Source organism: Gigantopelta aegis, chromosome 9 (assembly GCF_016097555.1).
Source record: "Gigantopelta aegis isolate Gae_Host chromosome 9, Gae_host_genome, whole genome shotgun sequence".
In the NCBI taxonomy this organism is placed as follows: domain Eukaryota; kingdom Metazoa; phylum Mollusca; class Gastropoda; order Neomphalida; family Peltospiridae; genus Gigantopelta; species Gigantopelta aegis.
The window spans coordinates 77,701,232-77,719,903 of NC_054707.1; the positions used below are offsets into that span (position 1 = coordinate 77,701,232).

At 34.4% G+C, this 18,672-nt stretch overlaps 1 protein-coding gene across 1 annotated transcript in view; it reads left to right on the forward strand.

Moving 5' to 3' along the window:
* LOC121380433 (rho family-interacting cell polarization regulator 2-like) overlaps nt 1-18,672 on the forward strand; it is a 171,852-nt gene that overhangs the window by 42,863 nt on the left and 110,317 nt on the right. Inside the window, exon 3 of the mRNA XM_041509247.1 lies at nt 7,702-7,764. The gene's annotated coding sequence lies outside the window, so the exon portion shown is untranslated. The remainder of the gene's footprint in view (nt 1-7,701; nt 7,765-18,672) is intronic.

An 18,672-nucleotide genomic window follows, 5' to 3' on the forward strand; every position in this document is an offset into this window, starting at 1 on the left:
ACACATTTGGTCAACATTAGGTGTGATGTGCAATGTAACTGCCTGTTAACTCACTTTGTTTTAAGATTGAATTTAGGAAAATACCACCCATATCTGGGCTCATTCTTATAAAACTTTTAAACATTTAGCCCGACACTCAAAATCTTCAAACAGTGGTTGTGCAATCTAAAAACAAGTCTGGCCTTGGTTGGTTGACAATTGCCTTCTGCAAACTTCTTAATGTGATGAGCAATGCCACTGTCTAATGCATGTTTGTTTTTCTTGTTTTAACTAATGTCAGTTTTGATGAAGGCCACAAAATTTGCATCCAGATATTTTTTAAAATGTCACTTATCTTGATATTCAGAATCCTTGTTAAAAGCAGATTTTTCTTTATGTTGAATTTAGACGAGACTAATCATAGCATCAAAACATTTTCAAAGATGTCCTTGAAGGACCATATCTTCAGAATACAGTATAACTTGAAAACCGTTTTATTGTAATGGCTGGTTGATATTTGCTTTGTACAAACTTCTAAGTATAATACACAGTATCATTGTCTATCATTGTCTGTATAATGCCAGCTACATTTTTATGATACATTTAATAAGACTAAAATATTTTTCTTCTCATGACTCCCAAAATGGTCAAATATTTTGTCCTATATCATTAGTTTTCAACATTTAATGTTGCCAGTTCTTGTGAATCTGGCTGACATTCATTTGTAGTTAATTTACTTGAACATCAATACTGTAGGTTTTTGTAAATATTTGTAATATTTTGAAACATGACCCTGGATGACAACAGACTGTTTAAGCCATGATTAACCAGGGTAATTTTTCAAAGCATTGTTAACCGATCCCCTGCAGAAATGGGGTCTGTTTTTGGCAGTATGTGTTAAAGCATGATTAGACTGATTGCTGTTAGCTAATGGCTGCATATTTTTTAAACCATTTTTTTTTTTTTTTTTTTTTTTGCACCATTTGTCAACATTGTTTTAACTAGAGCATAAAGAAAAAAAAAATATGCTCCATCATAAATTGAAATGACCTAGCCTGATAAAATCATTTCAAAATGTATATGTATTCAAGTCATCAAAGGAGTGTGTTGACAAAGCTGTGACATATTTACATAATCAATGCACCGGTACCAGGGTATGAGATACATAAATAAATCTATGTGCATTACAGTAGTGTAGGGCTCAAAATAGGAAGCAAAATGTGGCATGCTGTTATTGGTTTTTAAGATAGCGGGTCAAAAGAAATATGTCCTGCTGAGTAAAATATTTTGGTCCACTGGAAACAAAAAATAACACAGGCTGAGGTGAAGGTTTGATACAGTTTGTGAAAAATTAGGACCTTTTACTTACTATTTGTGACACCCAATAGCCGATGTGTATTTTTGTGCTGGGGTGTCATTAAACATTCATTCATTCATTCATTCATTCATTCTAGATGGATTTTTAGAGCAATATATAACAGAATCCTGAGCTAAATAGCTGACAAGATAATCATATAGACATCTTTCTTCAAAAAAATTATGTGCAATGTTTGCTTGTTTTAACAGGTGAATTTCTTTTTCCCCTGCTAGGTCTAAAAACATTTGTGTTTAACTACGGGTAAAACTTGTAACATTTAAAAGAGCTAGCTGTTAGCTGTAGGTGGATCATTAAACCTCCATTTGTGTTTAAAACTACGAGTAAAACTTGTAACATTTAAAAGAGCTAGCTGTTAGCTGTAGGTGGATCATTAAACCTCCATTTGTCTTTAACAACGGGTAAAACTTGTAACATTTAAAAGAGCTAGCTGTTAGCTGTGGGTGGATCATTAAACCTCCATTTGTGTTTAACTACGGGTAAACCTTCTAACATTTAAAAGAGCTAGCTGTTAGCTGTGGGTGGATCATTAAACCTCCATTTGTGTTTAACTACGGGTAAACCTTCTAACATTTAAAAGAGCTAGCTGTTAGCTGTGGGTGGATCATTAAACCTCCATTTGTGTTTAACTACGGGTAAACCTTCTAACATTTAAAAGAGCTAGCTGTTAGCTGTGGGTGGATCATTAAACCTCCATTTGTGTTTAACTACGGGTAAACCTTCTAACATTTAAAAGAGCTAGCTGTTAGCTGTGGGTGGATATTAAACCTCCATTTGTGTTTAACTACGGGTAAACCTTCTAACATTTAAAAGAGCTAGCTGTTAGCTGTGGGTGGATCATTAAACCTCCATTTGTGTTTAACTACGGGTAAACCTTCTAACATTTAAAAGAGCTAGCTGTTAGCTGTGGGTGGATCATTAAACCTCCATTTGTGTTTAACTACGGGTAAACCTTCTAACATTTAAAAGAGCTAGCTGTTAGCTGTGGGTGGATCATTAAACCTCCATTTGTGTTTAACTACGGGTAAACCTAACATTTAAAAGAGCTAGCTGTTAGCTGTGGGTGGATCATTAAACCTCCATTTGTGTTTAACTACGGGTAAACCTTCTAACATTTAAAAGAGCTAGCTGTTAGCTGTGGGTGGATCATTAAACCTCCATTTGTGTTCCTTCCTTTATTATTTTGTTTCCAGACCATTTCACATAACATGATCATATCATTACGTTAAATATTTGATAACCTTGACCTCAAGTTCATTAACAAGTCACTTGTTCATGCCACATACCACCCACCTGCCAAGGTAGGAAATTAGAACCTTCCTGCAAAGTATTAGGCTTTTCTGCCTTGATGTATGTCGATAATGTTTGGCAGCGTTTTCTGTCGGGGACAAGCCAGGCTTGTTTCATCTTGTCAGTGGGGATTGTGCCGAGGAAAGAATTGTGGCTTGACATCATTGTGGTAATCTTGTTCTAGTCAATATTAAAGATTTAGTACTTGCTCAAGAAAAGAGTTAGCCCATGTAATCCTATCACAAACAGAAAGTTGACACATTTTGGCCATTTTTGTTTTCGGTCCAATTTTCCTAATTTCAAGGACATTGTGAACTTGACAGTCCAGTGAGTTTCGGCTTGTTTTGGTTTTTCGTTTTAATCTGTGGGGTTTTGTTCACAATTGAGAATTTTGAGTCCTTTGTGATAGTGTTAAAGATTAATGTGTACAACATGGACATAAAAAATTAACATGTATAAAAGATGTATCTATGAATTAAAAAACTAAATTTAAAAAAATGTAATAATAAAAAATAGTGGTGTGAAATATTCAACAAATCCTACCTGTGGTTAATGTTTTTGGCACGACACCACCAGTCCTTGATTCGTTACTTAATATAGCAGCTTAATATATATATATATATAGTCTTCCTTAAAAATAAAGAAAATAAAATACTAAAATGCCTATTCAAATCTTTCTTTGATGATTACAACAAAACTGACCTCTGTAATATTTATATAACCCATTGGATTGGAGTGACTTGTTATTTTTATTACTAAATAAAAACAATTGTGCCTGTGGTATGCTGCCACTTACAAAACAGTAACAGAGGGTAAATAACTCAAATGTCTTGTGGCAGCTATATTGATTTTGTACTTATTAAAAATAGCAGTCTTTAGCCTTGTTGATAGTGTCCTGTTTTTTTAAGGAATATATTCTGAGAAGCATGTAATGGAAAACAGTGGTGTGCAACCTTTAGCTGTTTGATATTTTTGGTGTCAGGTTCAATGTCATATGTGTGATTTGTTAAACATAATTTACTGGTAGTTGATATGCACATTCTGCATTGATTTCAACAGTCATGATAGTCATATTATGACTATTTTCCATAGACCCTGGTTGATCTTGTAAAGACACAGGAAAGAAAGAAAGAAATGTTTTATTTAACGACACACTCAACACATTTTAGTTACGGTTATATGGCATCAGACATATGATTAAGGACCACACAGATTTTGAGAGAGGAAACCCGCTGTTGCCACTTCATGGGCTACTCTTTTCAATTAGCAGCAAGGGATCTTTTATATGCACCATCCCTCAGACAGGGTAGTACATACCACAGCCTTTGATATACCACTCGTGGTGCACTGGCTGAAACGAGAAATATTCCAATGGGCCCACTGACGGGGATCGATCACAGACCGACCGCGCATCGACTGAGTGCTTTACCACTGGGCTATGTCCCGCCCCAAAGACACGGGAATGATTTGTCATGTTGATTTGTAGATACATATTTCTCAAAACCTGGATTCACACTATATCATCTTGCAACACCTTGAGACCAAGCAATGCCACAACAACAAAACATCACCATGTGAACATTTATCACCTTAAGACCTAGCAGCTACATGTATCTTTGATGTGACAATGTCTTAGGATCTACATGTACATGTGGCAATACTTTTGGGCCTGGCTAAATCTTAGAATTGTGCAAATAGCCCAAAGCCTTACATAGCATTGATTAACCTGACATGCATTGAACTATACAATACTTGAAGTCCTCAAAACATCTTGATAGTTCATGATGACATAGGATCAGGATTTAACTCACCTGAGGTGTTTGGGTCAAAGGATCAAGTCACCCTCAGTGGACCATTTCTCTGATTGGGGTTTTCCCCCTTCCTAGTGGTATATTAAAGACTGATATGTGCTGTCTGGACTGAGAAAGTGCATATAAGAAATACCTTGCTGTTGTACATACTGAAAACATTCAAATAATGTTATGTATAACACATTCTTGTTTTCTCCCTTGATGCCAGTGGAAGAATTGTAGTTGTTTTCCTTTGAAGACTGTCAGAATTACTGAATGTTTGACACTAATAGTCCCAATGTGCCCTAGTGGTGTTAAACAATTTTTACTTAATGATGCTTAAAACTTTTACAATATCTTTATACCTCTTGGAAGAACTATATGTACATAAGAATTTTAGTCTTTTGATAAACTTGTAAGGACCAAATTGATTTAAAAATTTGCATAGTCCTCCTATCGGGTATGCAAACAAATTTAGAAAACATATTTCATTTTGCATGACCAATTAAAGAGTAAACAAAAATGTAATGCCATCCATTAAAGAGGAAAGTGTCTTCGTTTTCAAACTGTTTAGTCACGTGTTTGGAAAAAAATTATTTTTCGTGCTGGGGTGTCGTTAAAGATTCATCCATTCATTCATTCATTATTATTAAAATTAAATTATTTGGCCTTGTTGATCTGGTGTGTGATGAAAATGTTCCTGAATTGTGAAGAAAAACCTGTGACTTGAAGATTTGTAATTCCTTGCATAGTAAAAGATGTGTATGATTTGTAATCATATCATGGTTTAAAATTCTCATTTCCATTACTAAAAAAAAATATAGACAGTAAGTAAAACTTTTTTTGGTGCATCTATATCCATAAGGCAAAAACATAAAAAAATAAATCTTCAAAGAAGGGAATTAGTAAAATTTTATTTACAGACTGTATTCACATCTGCATTCCTGAAAATATCCTGCAGCTATCTGAGATAAATAGAACACGTGACTTGACATCGCCGTGTTGAAGGATAGACAGTGTTGCTTGGACCTGGCAACAGTTTTTGGCCCATCCATGTCTGTTTTCACAAATCCATTCTAGCATCTTCCTTTTAACATGCACAAACACAGAGCTGCAAGAATGTCTGGCCTGTCACTTCACATGAATGTGTTACTGTATATCATGGTTTAGAGTGATGCACTCATTTGGATTCAAGTCTCTTGTGGTGTATTTTTTAAATAATGGAATGTAGCTTGCTAATTGGATATCCACCCGGGATGTTTTAGCTCATAGGTTAGATTTCTTGCCCTGTCTCCATCCAGGACTCCATCAGTGATGCATCAACTACTCATGGTCCTCTTTTAAATGGGAATCTGATTTGCACTCTGGGGCTGAATGTAGCTTGAAGGTAGAGCACAGACCTTAGGTATTATGGGTTGCGGGGTTAATCTAACCCACCCCATCCAGTCTTTCTGCCAGAAAATAATTTGAGAGTACCTAATAAAAATTAAATAGACCATAAGTGCCTCAACTAGGTGGTTATGGGCTTGAAATGTTCTGAATAGGACACTGATTTTTATATGCTTTGACAAATGTTAAACAGCAGTTCTCTTACTATCATCTATCTTTTAAAATCAAAGATGTTAGAGTACATAATTTTACCCTCCTTACCTTCTAACAGAAACCCTGTGTGTATGCATGCCTGCGCACGCATGCTTTTTCAACATATATTGTCAAATGATGCATCACTCAGGGTTTGGAGTCGGTATCTGGATTAAAAATCCCATGCCTCGACTGGGATATGAACCCAGTACCTACCAGCCTGTAGACCGATGGCCTAACCACGATGCCACCGAGGCCGGTTAAATAAATAATGTGTAATTTAATATTTAAATAATCTATAATAGTCAAAAATATTTTACATTGCCTAATATTAACTATCTTCAGTGCCTTTGAAACAATGTTGGAATATTTGTGTAGGCTAGCTGTAATAATTTTGAGTATAGTGTGTATAGCTAAAACCATCATTATACCGTAGTTGTGCATGCTAATATAAATTCTTTCTAGTGGCTTAACACAGTGGTTAATCCCTCAGTACTGGCTGTAGCCTGGAGTGAGCCTATAGTTAGTATGTACACGACACAGTGGGGAGGTGTAAAACCACTGCATTGACTTTTTTACAGACCACTGATGACTAGCCTCTATCCTGGCCCAGTGATTACAGAACTTATAGAGTCTAGACTCAAGACTAATAGAGTCTGAGACTTAACGCCATGGCAATGCCATACAAATTACATGTGTGTGACGTCAATAGGGAATGAGTCTAGACTCTAAAACTTTTATTAGCATGACTTCAGGACATATAATAGATAGCCCCAATAGATGAGATGTGTGCCCATGTGTGCTTGAATTTTAAAAATGACTCGTTGCTATTAGAGTTTTGTGTAGTGTTTGTCTTAAAAACATCTTTTGGTTTGGATTGTTATACTATGAAATATTTATTTTTTGAAATCTTCTTGATTGAGTGTGTAAAAACAGTAGGAAAAAGCAGGAAAAAATAAGTTTCATCTAAAAATTCTGTACATTGTTGTAAAAGTATCAGGGATCTTTAATTAGATATGATACTAGCTTGAAAATACATGAGAATGAACACGGAGAAGATGATATTTTAAATTTTAGACCTACAAGAAGATTTTTGTATAGAACGGGATCATTGACATTTTGTGTCCATTGGGATAATTCTTTATGATCATAACCTGTCTACTGATTCGCTACACAAGTTTCAGAGATATCCAACACAATTTTAAAACATTAAACAGTATTTGCTAATAAATTTTCAATTTTTCAAGATTTTGAAAACAAAATGTTCCCTATAGGTAAATCTACATCTGTGTCAGAATGAGATTTGAGCCTAGTACCTATGGGCCTTGGTTATTGTATTCATTGCACCATTGATACTATTAAAAACAATTAAAATGGCAAACTGATTAATAGTTGTAACTTGTATTTTGTATAAATTTGACGTCATTCATAGACATGTGTTCTACTTATTGATGCTAATACAATAGAGAATGATTAACAGTTGTATTGTTTATATTTCAGGTGTCATTTATCGATGCTAATACAATGGAGAATGATTAACAGTTGTATTGTTTATATTTCAGGTGTCATTTATCGATGCTAATACAATGGAGAATGATTAACAGTTGTATTGTTTATATTTCAGGTGTCATTTATCGATGCTAATACAATGGAAAATGAATGACAGTTGTATTGTTTATATTTCAGGTGTCATTCATCGACATGTGTCGTTCTACTCGGAGCTTCCACAGGATGGATGCCTCCTCAAGTGTAAGTACTCTGATTTATAACTGATGTAAGGGCCACTCACAAAGATCAGCATCACCTGCTACCGACCCTGGTCGCGCTGCTGGTGCACTCTTGCACATGCCAGTGTGGGCGGTCCCTCCTCCCACCCACCCCAAACCCCTTCCTATCCTGAACGGAAGAGCCGGTGAAAGTTGACACATGTGCCCATGACAAGCGTGCGCTGTAACAGCTTGTTCTGAATGTGCATGTTAAGCCCTTTGACCTGACCTGACCTGACCAAATCAGCATTATCACTAGTGTACAAAGTGTACTATTTTTCAGTTGTTTTTTGTTTGGTTACACCTTCCACTCTTCTAAAAGTGTTATATAAACAATATAATGTTTTGTTAAAAAGCCTATAACAGCCTTCTCTACCAGTATGTAATTTGTTTGGTTACACCTTCCAATCTTCTAAAAGTGTTATATAAACAATATAATGTTTTGTTAAAAAGCCTATAACAGCCTTCTCTACCAGTATGTAATTTGTTTGGTTACACCTTCCACTCTTCTAAAAGTGTTATATAAACAATATAATGTTTTGTTAAAAAGCCTATAACAGCCTTCTCTACCAGTATGTAATTTGTTTGGTTACACCTTCCACTCTTCTAAAAGTGTTATATAAACAATATAATGTTTTGTTAAAAAGCCTATAACAGCCTTCTCTACCAGTATGTAATTTGTTTGGTTACACCTTCCAATCTTCTAAAAGTGTTATATAAACAATATAATGTTTTGTTAAAAAGCCTATAACAGCCTTCTCTACCAGTATGTAATTTGTTTGGTTACACCTTCCACTCTTCTAAAAGTGTTATATAAACAATATAATGTTTTGTTAAAAAGCCTATAACAGCCTTCTCTACCAGTATGTAATTTGTTTGGTTACACCTTCCACTCTTCTAAAAGTGTTATATAAACAATATAATGTTTTGTTAAAAAGCCTATAACAGCCTTCTCTACCAGTATGTAATTTGTTTGGTTACACCTTCCACTCTTCTAAAAGTGTTATATAAACAATATAATGTTTTGTTAAAAAGCCTATAACAGCCTTCTCTACCAGTATGTAATTTGTTTGGTTACACCTTCCACTCTTCTAAAAGTGTTATATAAACAATATAATGTTTTGTTAAAAAGCCTATAACAGCCTTCTCTACCAGTATGTAATTTGTTTGGTTACACCTTCCACTCTTCTAAAAGTGTTATATAAACAATATAATGTTTTGTTAAAAAGCCTATAACAGCCTTCTCTACCAGTATGTAATTTGTTTGGTTACACCTTCCACTCTTCTAAAAGTGTTATATAAACAATATAATGTTTTGTTAAAAAGCCTATAACAGCCTTCTCTACCAGTATGTAATTTGTTTGGTTACACCTTCCAATCTTCTAAAAGTGTTATATAAACAATATAATGTTTTGTTAAAAAGCCTATAACAGCCTTCTCTACCAGTATGTAATTTGTTTGGTTACACCTTCCACTCTTCTAAAAGTGTTATATAAACAATATAATGTTTTGTTAAAAAGCCTATAACAGCCTTCTCTACCAGTATGTAATTTGTTTGGTTACACCTTCCACTCTTCTAAAAGTGTTATATAAACAATATAATGTTTTGTTAAAAAGCCTATAACAGCCTTCTCTACCAGTATGTAATTTGTTTGGTTACACCTTCCACTCTTCTAAAAGTGTTATATAAACAATATAATGTTTTGTTAAAAAGCCTATAACAGCCTTCTCTACCAGTATGTAATTTGTTTGGTTACACCTTCCACTCTTCTAAAAGTGTTATATAAACAATATAATGTTTTGTTAAAAAGCCTATAACAGCCTTCTCTACCAGTATGTAATTTGTTTGCTTGTGAAAATGTTCATATCTCATAATTTGTGAACAACTCCCAGTTTTTGGCTAAAAGGAAATCCTTAGAATTCGGTGCAAAATATTAATGAGCATTGTCTGGTATTTTCACATTGCATGAATAAAAGAAAAATTACCATTCCAGTACAAACAGATTCAATCATAAATTTATTACTTGTGTAGGGTTTGTTTGTTTTTTGTTTGGGATGGGGGTGGGGGGTGGGGGTGGGGGGTGTTGACATCAATAAAATTACATACAAAATTGTATATTATGGCTGTTACTGATTTATCATGACAAACTGCTTACTATTATTATTTATTACACACAACAATTCATTAACAAAGATGTATATACCGATTACACTATTGAGGTAGTTCATAACACTGGGATACAAAACATCACCATACAGACTATGAATGAATCTCTTGTTTCAGCAAGTTATAGGTCACATACCTGAAATTTCCGGAAATAATTTCTATTTAAGCTGCTTAACAGTTTGACTTGTTTGTTTGTTTTGTGTGATTGAAGACAGATAATGTGTTGACTTAATTGGTATAACGTTGAAGGTAGGTGACATTATTTATTTAAGGCTAAGCATACATTTAAATAATCTGTTATCATATTAAAAAAAATATTGCTTGATGATTAAAACTTAATTTAAGTTTTTTTCTCTGCACAAAATATAACATATACTGTAACAAAACATTACCAAAATAATTAAACAGATGATATGGTTGTTGAATTTATTCTATATAAAAAAATCTTATGATATATATTTGAAAAAATAAACTTCTATTCATGTTTGGTGAATTGAGGAATGATTGTCATGCCTTGAATTTTGATTGTCCATTTGAATAGTCTTATGGTTAGCTTACAACAACTCTGCTCATTAATGTGGTCAGCAGGGCTTCTAGAATGGTCTAAAAATCCACTAGCCATGGAATCAGTGATTTTCTAAAAATCCACTAGCCATGGAATCAGTGATTTTCTAAAAATCCACTAGCCATGGAATCAGTGATTTTCTAAAAATCCACTAACCATGGAATCTGTGAATTTCTAAAAATCCACTATGGAATCAGTGATTTTCAAAATCCACTAGCCATGGTTAAAAATCTACTAGCCCTACTTCTGTATATTCTATAAATTTGTACCAAAAATACTAGAAAGTAAACCCCCCCCCCCCCAATATGTCCAAAGCACTTTATAATCAGTATTAATAAGTTTTAATGTAATTTGTAATATGTTTATTTACAAGTATAAATAACATTAACTATTTCAAATAACTGAATATATATATTATTTAGTGTACTATTTAAAACATGCAAATTGTTACAGTCTGCAAAACTGGGTTTACTAATATACACCTTTTTCCTTTCTTTTTTAAAAATAATAATAATAATAATAATAATAATAATAATAATAATAATAAAAATTCACATTATTTAATTATCTCAAATGCCAAGGTATATCCTACGTTTTGCAAGTAAATAAAATATAAGGAACCACACTTTTTGTATGTACTGCCCAAGAAGATTGATTGTTTAGATCAGTTTTACTACAAAATGTTAACATTATTCAACAATGGAAACTAATTTGGTGTACTTAATTGACTAGTTTCTGTTTGCATGGCTACATTATTTATTAGAAATCGTTTCTTGTCTGTTTAGCTCAGATGTGAATAAAATTAAATTGGTAATTAGATTAATTTTCAGATGGTATATATTGATGATTATTAGATATTGATGAATAAAAAGTCAATGTTTCTGCTGGGGATTGGGGATATTTTGGAGGGGTTTTTTTTCTTGGTTTTTTTCTGTTTTTCTTCTGGGTTTTTTACTATCTCTACCATGAAAAACACTCGTCACGGGTGTTGGGCTACCATATTCTAGAAACCCTGGGTCAGACTCCTTATATTATTTAGTCCCCTGGTCAAGCTGTTTATAAACTACAGGCCACAGTGCACCCCCCACCCCCACCCCCACTTCCTACACCAGTGATCAATGACTGTTTTAATTACATTTCAGCATGAATAATATCAATGGCTGTTTGGTGACTACATTAAGATAATTAATTTGGAGAAAAAAAAGAGTAGATGTAAACAGTGTCGAGTCAGGGAAGCATGGTTGTGTTCTGATGTTTTATATATGCATAATCATATCATATTAAATGTTTTAAAGTTTGTAAAACAAATATGTCATAAAAACAAAGGACAAAAACTCAAAGTGAGCTTTAAAAAAGCAAAAAAAACAACCTAGACAAAACCAAACAAAAAAACAAAAAAACAACCCAAAACAAATGAGTTAGAAAAAGAAAGAATTTGTTAAAGGTCATAGTACAGTGCCATAAAATACAACATTCCAGCAATGACAAACGACATTCAGTCTCATTCATTTATTTATTTAAATATTTTCGGATATGAATTTACATTGTGACTCACAGGAATTTGCAAATGTATCAATGTATGATAGAGGCTGAAGAAACCTGTGACCCACGGACACCAGACAGACAAACAAAGCTTAAAGACAGTTATAGTTGGGACATGCTAGTATGTCAGATCAAACAAAGGCAGGCAGCCATAATATTAAATCTGGAATTTAGCATGAACCTGTTGTGTAACCAAACCATATGTGCTTTGTTGTGACCTTGTTAACGTTGTGTCATATTGAGGGTTTTTAATTGTTAGTCTACTCATTTGTTCATAGATCTATCCATTCATATATCCACCCATCTGCTTATCAGTCCTTATGTCCATCCATCCATCCATCCATCCATCCTTCCATCGATCCATCCATCCATCCTTCCATCCATCTATCCATCCATTCATCCATTCATCCATCCATCCATCCATCCATCCATCCATCCATCCATCCATCCATCCATCCATCCATCCATCCATCCATCCATCCTTCCATACTTCCATCCATCCATCCATCCATCCATCCATCCATCAATTTATTGATCCAATTATTCATGTGTTTTTGTCTGTATTTGGCCACCTGCATGTCGATTCATTCATTTTTTGTTTTAAACTGATGCAGTAAAGAACTTTGAAAATGACAGTTTATCATGTTCTTAGCTTGACCTAATACATGCATATTGGTGCAATATACTTTATACCTTGAGTGTTGAAATAAGTGCACAGGAAACAATTATTACAAGGACTGCTTCATTGGCAGCCATTTTCTAATTATTAAGCCTTTAAGGATATGCCAGCACTTGCGCTTTGTGTACTTTATGCATGTTTTTAATTTGGCATTTTTTTTCTTTCTTTTTTACAAACTCTTGAGTAGTAATTGCTTTGATAGGATCTAGCTTACTAGTAAAATGTTTGTCAGGCATGTTCATGGTTCTTTGATCAATTTAAATCCATAGAATTAGGTGTATATAAAATATTTTACTTTTGGGGGAGGGGGGATCTATAAAATATGTATGTATACCCACTTTCCTGCCATGAACAATGCACACTTTTTGTATTAATCTTATTCAACTTCCTGTGCTAGCACAACAACTATGCTATATGACCCTGCATCATAACTGCCACTGCATGCATAATTGTTGTGCTAGCACTAGGTAAGTATGAATAAGTTAGAAATAAAAAATAATTTTCTCTGGAATTTGATGTGAAATGCTGAACAGTTACCTTGCTTTTTCTCATTTTAATGATATTTTAGCATAGTTAATGCTGTTTAAAATTATGCAAAATATTTATAGTTGTGTTTACTTGTGCATATTTGTGGAGAATCTCTGTTTTACTGACCACAATTTGTTGGGTTTTTTTTTAAAACTAACATTGATTATATCACAATATTTCCCGATTTTCATTGGTAAAATCGTCAAATTTATTATAAAATTAGCTTTCACAATCAGCTATCAGTTCCTCAAAATGATCGTCACATTCTGCCACATTCTGCCACTGTCAAGCAAAAACTACTAACTGAAAACCATAATTTCTTGGTATTTCTAACAGAAAAACTGTAAAGAAGTAAAACAGCCATTTTTAGTCTCAATCAAAGCTATCTCCTTTAGTTTCATTATTTCCAATTAGTCACATGCGCAAACTGATGGGAAATACGAATTGGTGAATGCACTGTATGATGATACTGTGTGTCGACTTGTGTAACATTGGGCCTGCAGTATCCAGAAGATTAAGAATAGGACAATTCATTAATTTTGTCTTTTTTAGATTTGATTGTTTGTCAATGGTTCATTTTATTCACAATACTTTCTATAAGTACCATACACATACGTTTTAATAACTATTTTAAAGGCAAGAAACTTTAATTTTAATGGTCACTAAAAACTAAAGGACAGTACCTGTAAAACTAAGTACTAAATTTTGTGCGAAACTAGAGGTGTTGTAAAAACATCTGATTATATTGAAAATGAGCCAAGGAAGGTTCCACTTTCTTCAGTTAATACTTTACAGGAAGGATTGTAGCATTCATATTTATAGACCAGCCTCGGTGGCATCGTGGTTAGGCCATCGGTCAACAGGCTGGTAGGTACTGGGTTCGGATCCCAGTCGAGGCATGGGATTTTTAATCCAAATACCGATTCCAAACCCTGAGTGAGTGCTCCACAAGGCTCAATGAGTAGGTGTAAACCACTTGCACCAACCAGTGATCCATAACTGGTTCAACAAAGGCCATGGTTTGTGCTATCCTGCCTGTGGGAAGCACAAATAAAAGATCCCTTGCTGCTAATTGGAAAGAGTAGCTCATGAAGTGGCGACAGCGGGTTTCCTCTCAAAATCTGTGTGGTCCTTAACCATATGTCTGACGCCATATAACCGTAAATAAAATGTGTTGAGTGCGTCATTAAATAAAACATTTCTTTCTTTTTTTCATATTTATAGATAAACATTTGGTTGATATTTTCCATATAGTAGTGTTTTTAACCACATATGATACCAATGACATTGTCATCTATGGGATTTTATTTGGTTTAGTACAACCAACAATATGACCTAAATGATACAGTACTAAATGATGACGTTTTACAAATATTTATCTTATTGACTATGCAATTAAATCTCTATAGGTGACTTGTATAGTTCCTATCTCATACTTGGATTCCAGAACATTAATTAGTTCTTTAAAGCCTGGTGTTTCCATCCACTCTGTAGAGTCTGAGATCTGTCAGTGTAAAGTTCCTGATTTGGTTAGTGATGACTGTCGATCAAGAAGAATTGAACGGCAACTGAAAAAGCTTCTTTTAGATTTTGCTGAATTAAGGCAGAATTGGAGACTGGTTTACTGTCACATCTGATACATTTGTAGCCAAAATTAAAGAATATTCTGAGTGGTGTCTGTTCAAGTATTGGATCATATCTCTAGGTGATATTTTCTGTCTTGTATTTCATTAATGCGTGGCAAATTCTTTGGATAGCTGTACTCTTCCGAATCTCTGTTTCCCTGAGGTGCTTCTGTCACAGGATGGCTGAAATATTTCCAAGCATACAGCATATTACAGTTTGTCGTTTTTAAAAACTAAGCCTGCATCTACATATAGTATATGTCGATGCAGGCTTTATTAAAAGACCAATAAACTTTTTCTTTGTTACCATGATAGCATCTTGAGTCTGGGGTTGCCCATGCTAGCATGTCACATGTCTTTCTGCAGCATCAGGATTCTCAACAGAATGCAAGCCATTGAAACCCTGATGTGCCACACAGTAAAAAACAGTGCATTGAACCATGAATATTGTGTACAGTGATTAATTGTAGAACCCCTATGAGTATGAGTGTTCATCAATTTTGCATGATGAAAAGTACATCAGAATCATTTAGGAGCTTAGATTGCATATACTTTACACAAATAATTTTGAGACATTAAAGAAAGAAACAAAGATTTTTTTTTTTTAATGTTTTAATTGAACTTAACATTTGACTAGGATTTAAAAATCTATCTCCTAGAGTACATAACTAGCTTCATTTTAATACACACTAGGTCAGTGACCCGACCCCCCCCCCCCCCCCAAATATACTCTTTGTATGTAAAGCCTGGTGAATGAAACATTACACTCCTCAAAATGTAAAGGAGGTAAAAATTGCACTCCTCAAAATAATTTTCATTCACTTCATTAGACACTTTGTCTTTCAATCCATACATTCACTTTGTCTTTCATTCATTCATTCATTCATTCATTCATTCACTTTATCTTTCAGTCATTCATTCACTTTATCTTTCAGTCATTCATTCACTTTATCTTTTAGTCATAGTCAGTGCTCCACAAGTGTTTTTACAAAGGTTATACTATCGTGTCTGAGAAGCTGCATATATACTGCATATATAAACTTCCGCTAACTTTGCTTGAACATAACTTGACGAAAACAAACCGGGGGAATAATTATTATATATGTGTTTAAAGAGTCTTCCATGATGCATCGTTTGGTGCAAAAATCATGGCCATAGATTAACAGAAACTGGGAGAAATTTTTACCAAGTGTGCTGAGGGTTAAAAAAAAAACCCACCACTTAATAACGAGTATGACCACCTCTTGAATTGACCACTGCAGTGCATCGCAGGCGCATAGAATTGACTAAAGTGTTGATTTCTGCCTGTGGAATATTGTTCCATTCCTGAATGAGCGCTTGACGTTAGCGGGTGGGTTGGGACGACGCCTCAATCGTCTGTCCAGACTATCCAGACATGCTCGATGGGGTTGAGATCAGGACTTTTAGCAGGCCAGTCATCAATGAAATCAATGTTATTTGTCCTAAGAAAATTTACAGTGTCTCTAGCTGTATGAAAGGTGGCATTATCATGCTGAAAAATTGAGATGTTGGCGTTGTTATGGAACAGAGGAATGATGTGATGAGCGAGAATGTCATCTCGGTAATGTTGAGCATTTAAATTGCCATCAGTGATGACTAGTGGTGAACGATAACCATGGGCAATGGCTGTCCGGACCATGACACAAGCCCCACCCCCGAAACGATCTCGTTCAAGAACACAACAGTCAGCATAGCGTTCATTTCTCCTACGGTAGACGCGCACCCTGCCATCACCACGTTGTAAAGAAAATCTGGATTCATCCGAAAAAAAGAACGGTATTGTGTCGCCGTATCCAAAGAGTGTGTACACGTGCCCAATTAAGACGATTTAGACGATGATGTTGCGTTAAAACGCATCCGACGTAAGGACGTCGTGCATGTAAACCGTTCTCCCGCAGACGATTACGAACAATTTGCCCACTGATTCGGTTATTATGAAGCCCAGGTGTGTTAGCAGCAGTAGCAGTGGCAGTTTGGAATCGATTGCGCAAATGCGTGTTCATGATATAGCGGTCTTGACCATGCGTTGTAACACGCGGACGTCCACGAAGTGGCAAGTTGTTGGTGCTTCCTGTCGTTCGAAATCTTACGCGAAGATTTCGTATCGCTCGACTAGAACTCCCAACATGCCTTGCAACGTCTTCTGTCGACATGCCAGCATCAAGCATGCCAATTGCCCGTTCGCGTAAATTATTGGGTATTCTTGGCATACTAAAAATGCTACAATGTAAAAAACATTATTTTTTTTTACAAATTTTGAAGCGTTTTCGTTCACTTGACAACAATGTCAGTAAGACGTCATATACCGTAACTAAAATGTGTTGTGTGACTTGTTAAATAAAACCTTCCTTTCTTTCTTTCTTCCTTCCTTCATTCACTTAATCTTTAGTCAGTCTTTCATTCATTCACTGGTTATTGAGTCATACAACTTTGACTGATTGTTCATTGTTATTGTCTACCTCACACTCCACATGTCCACTGAAGGAAGTGTTTACACAAATTGCAAGAAGTACTTTACAAGTGTTTTTTGTTCAGGCTTTTTATGTAAGTATATAGACCATTAAACTGAGCATATTTGCATTACTTTTGTACTAAAATGTACATAGTCTACAAGAAATGTGCAGGATTTCTTATCTCTTTGTTGGTTTTGTCTGTAAGTTTTATTATTTCTGTTTTTACAAGGTTTTAAGTTTAGTGTGATCGTGTACTTGTACTTCAGGTTTATCACTGAGATAGAGACCGAGTTGAATGCAGTGTGAGGTTGGCATGTTTAATGGATTATCGGAGTGTATGAACAATGTTAAAAGTCAACTAAACTTTGGGAATGTCAACAGGGACTTCATTCTTTGATGATAACCTATTAGTGTGTTATAATTCTAAGATGTCAGTAGATTAAAGCTATATGTTCGGGATTTATTATTCCAGTCAGGAAAATCCACTAGTTGTTAGTGAGAAACACTATACGAGAACATGCACCTTTAATTCTTTGATATTAACCTATCAGTGTTTTATGTGTTCTAAGCTGACAGTAGATTTAAGGTATAATGTTTGTTATATGCGGAAATTAATGTGATGTCTAAGAAGTGTTATCATGAAAATTAATCTTTTTATGTTTAATACATATTTGAAAAAAGTGCACAGTGGAAATTGTCATGTTTGAAAGTTTATTAACTAGTTTGTGATATGATAGTCATATGTTATAAATAGTTTTAGCCTCCTGTGAGCATTGAGCACAAATACATGTATATTCCAATGAAGAAACTGTAAGTACCATCATTATTTAATGTCGATAAATAGGTAATAAGTGAAATGCCAGTTATTATCAAGTTTATATCCTTAGAAATGTTGTTTTTTTGCTTGTCACATGCTTTAGTGAGTAACAAATGGAAAGAATTTTATGACGGACATAAACTTGATAATAATTTGGTACTTTTTGTTTTCATTTCCAAGACTAAAGATTCTGTATAAATCTATCCACACTATATTTAAAAAAAAAAAAATTTCACTTTACAGATAATTGTTATAAAGTGAAATTGTATTTGTTTTTAAAAGAGATTCATTGTAGCTATCGGTGATCAGAACATTTCACCCAAATTATCTAACAAAAAACCCAACCCTTTAGCTATTTTCCAACAAAATATCAATTATTACACATATTTGTTTCGCCAAATTAAAATTAAATTTGCCAATTGGTCTTAAAATTCGCAATTGGCAAATTTTGTGAATGACAGAGCTATCCTTGTTTCAGTAAGAACAAGATAAAA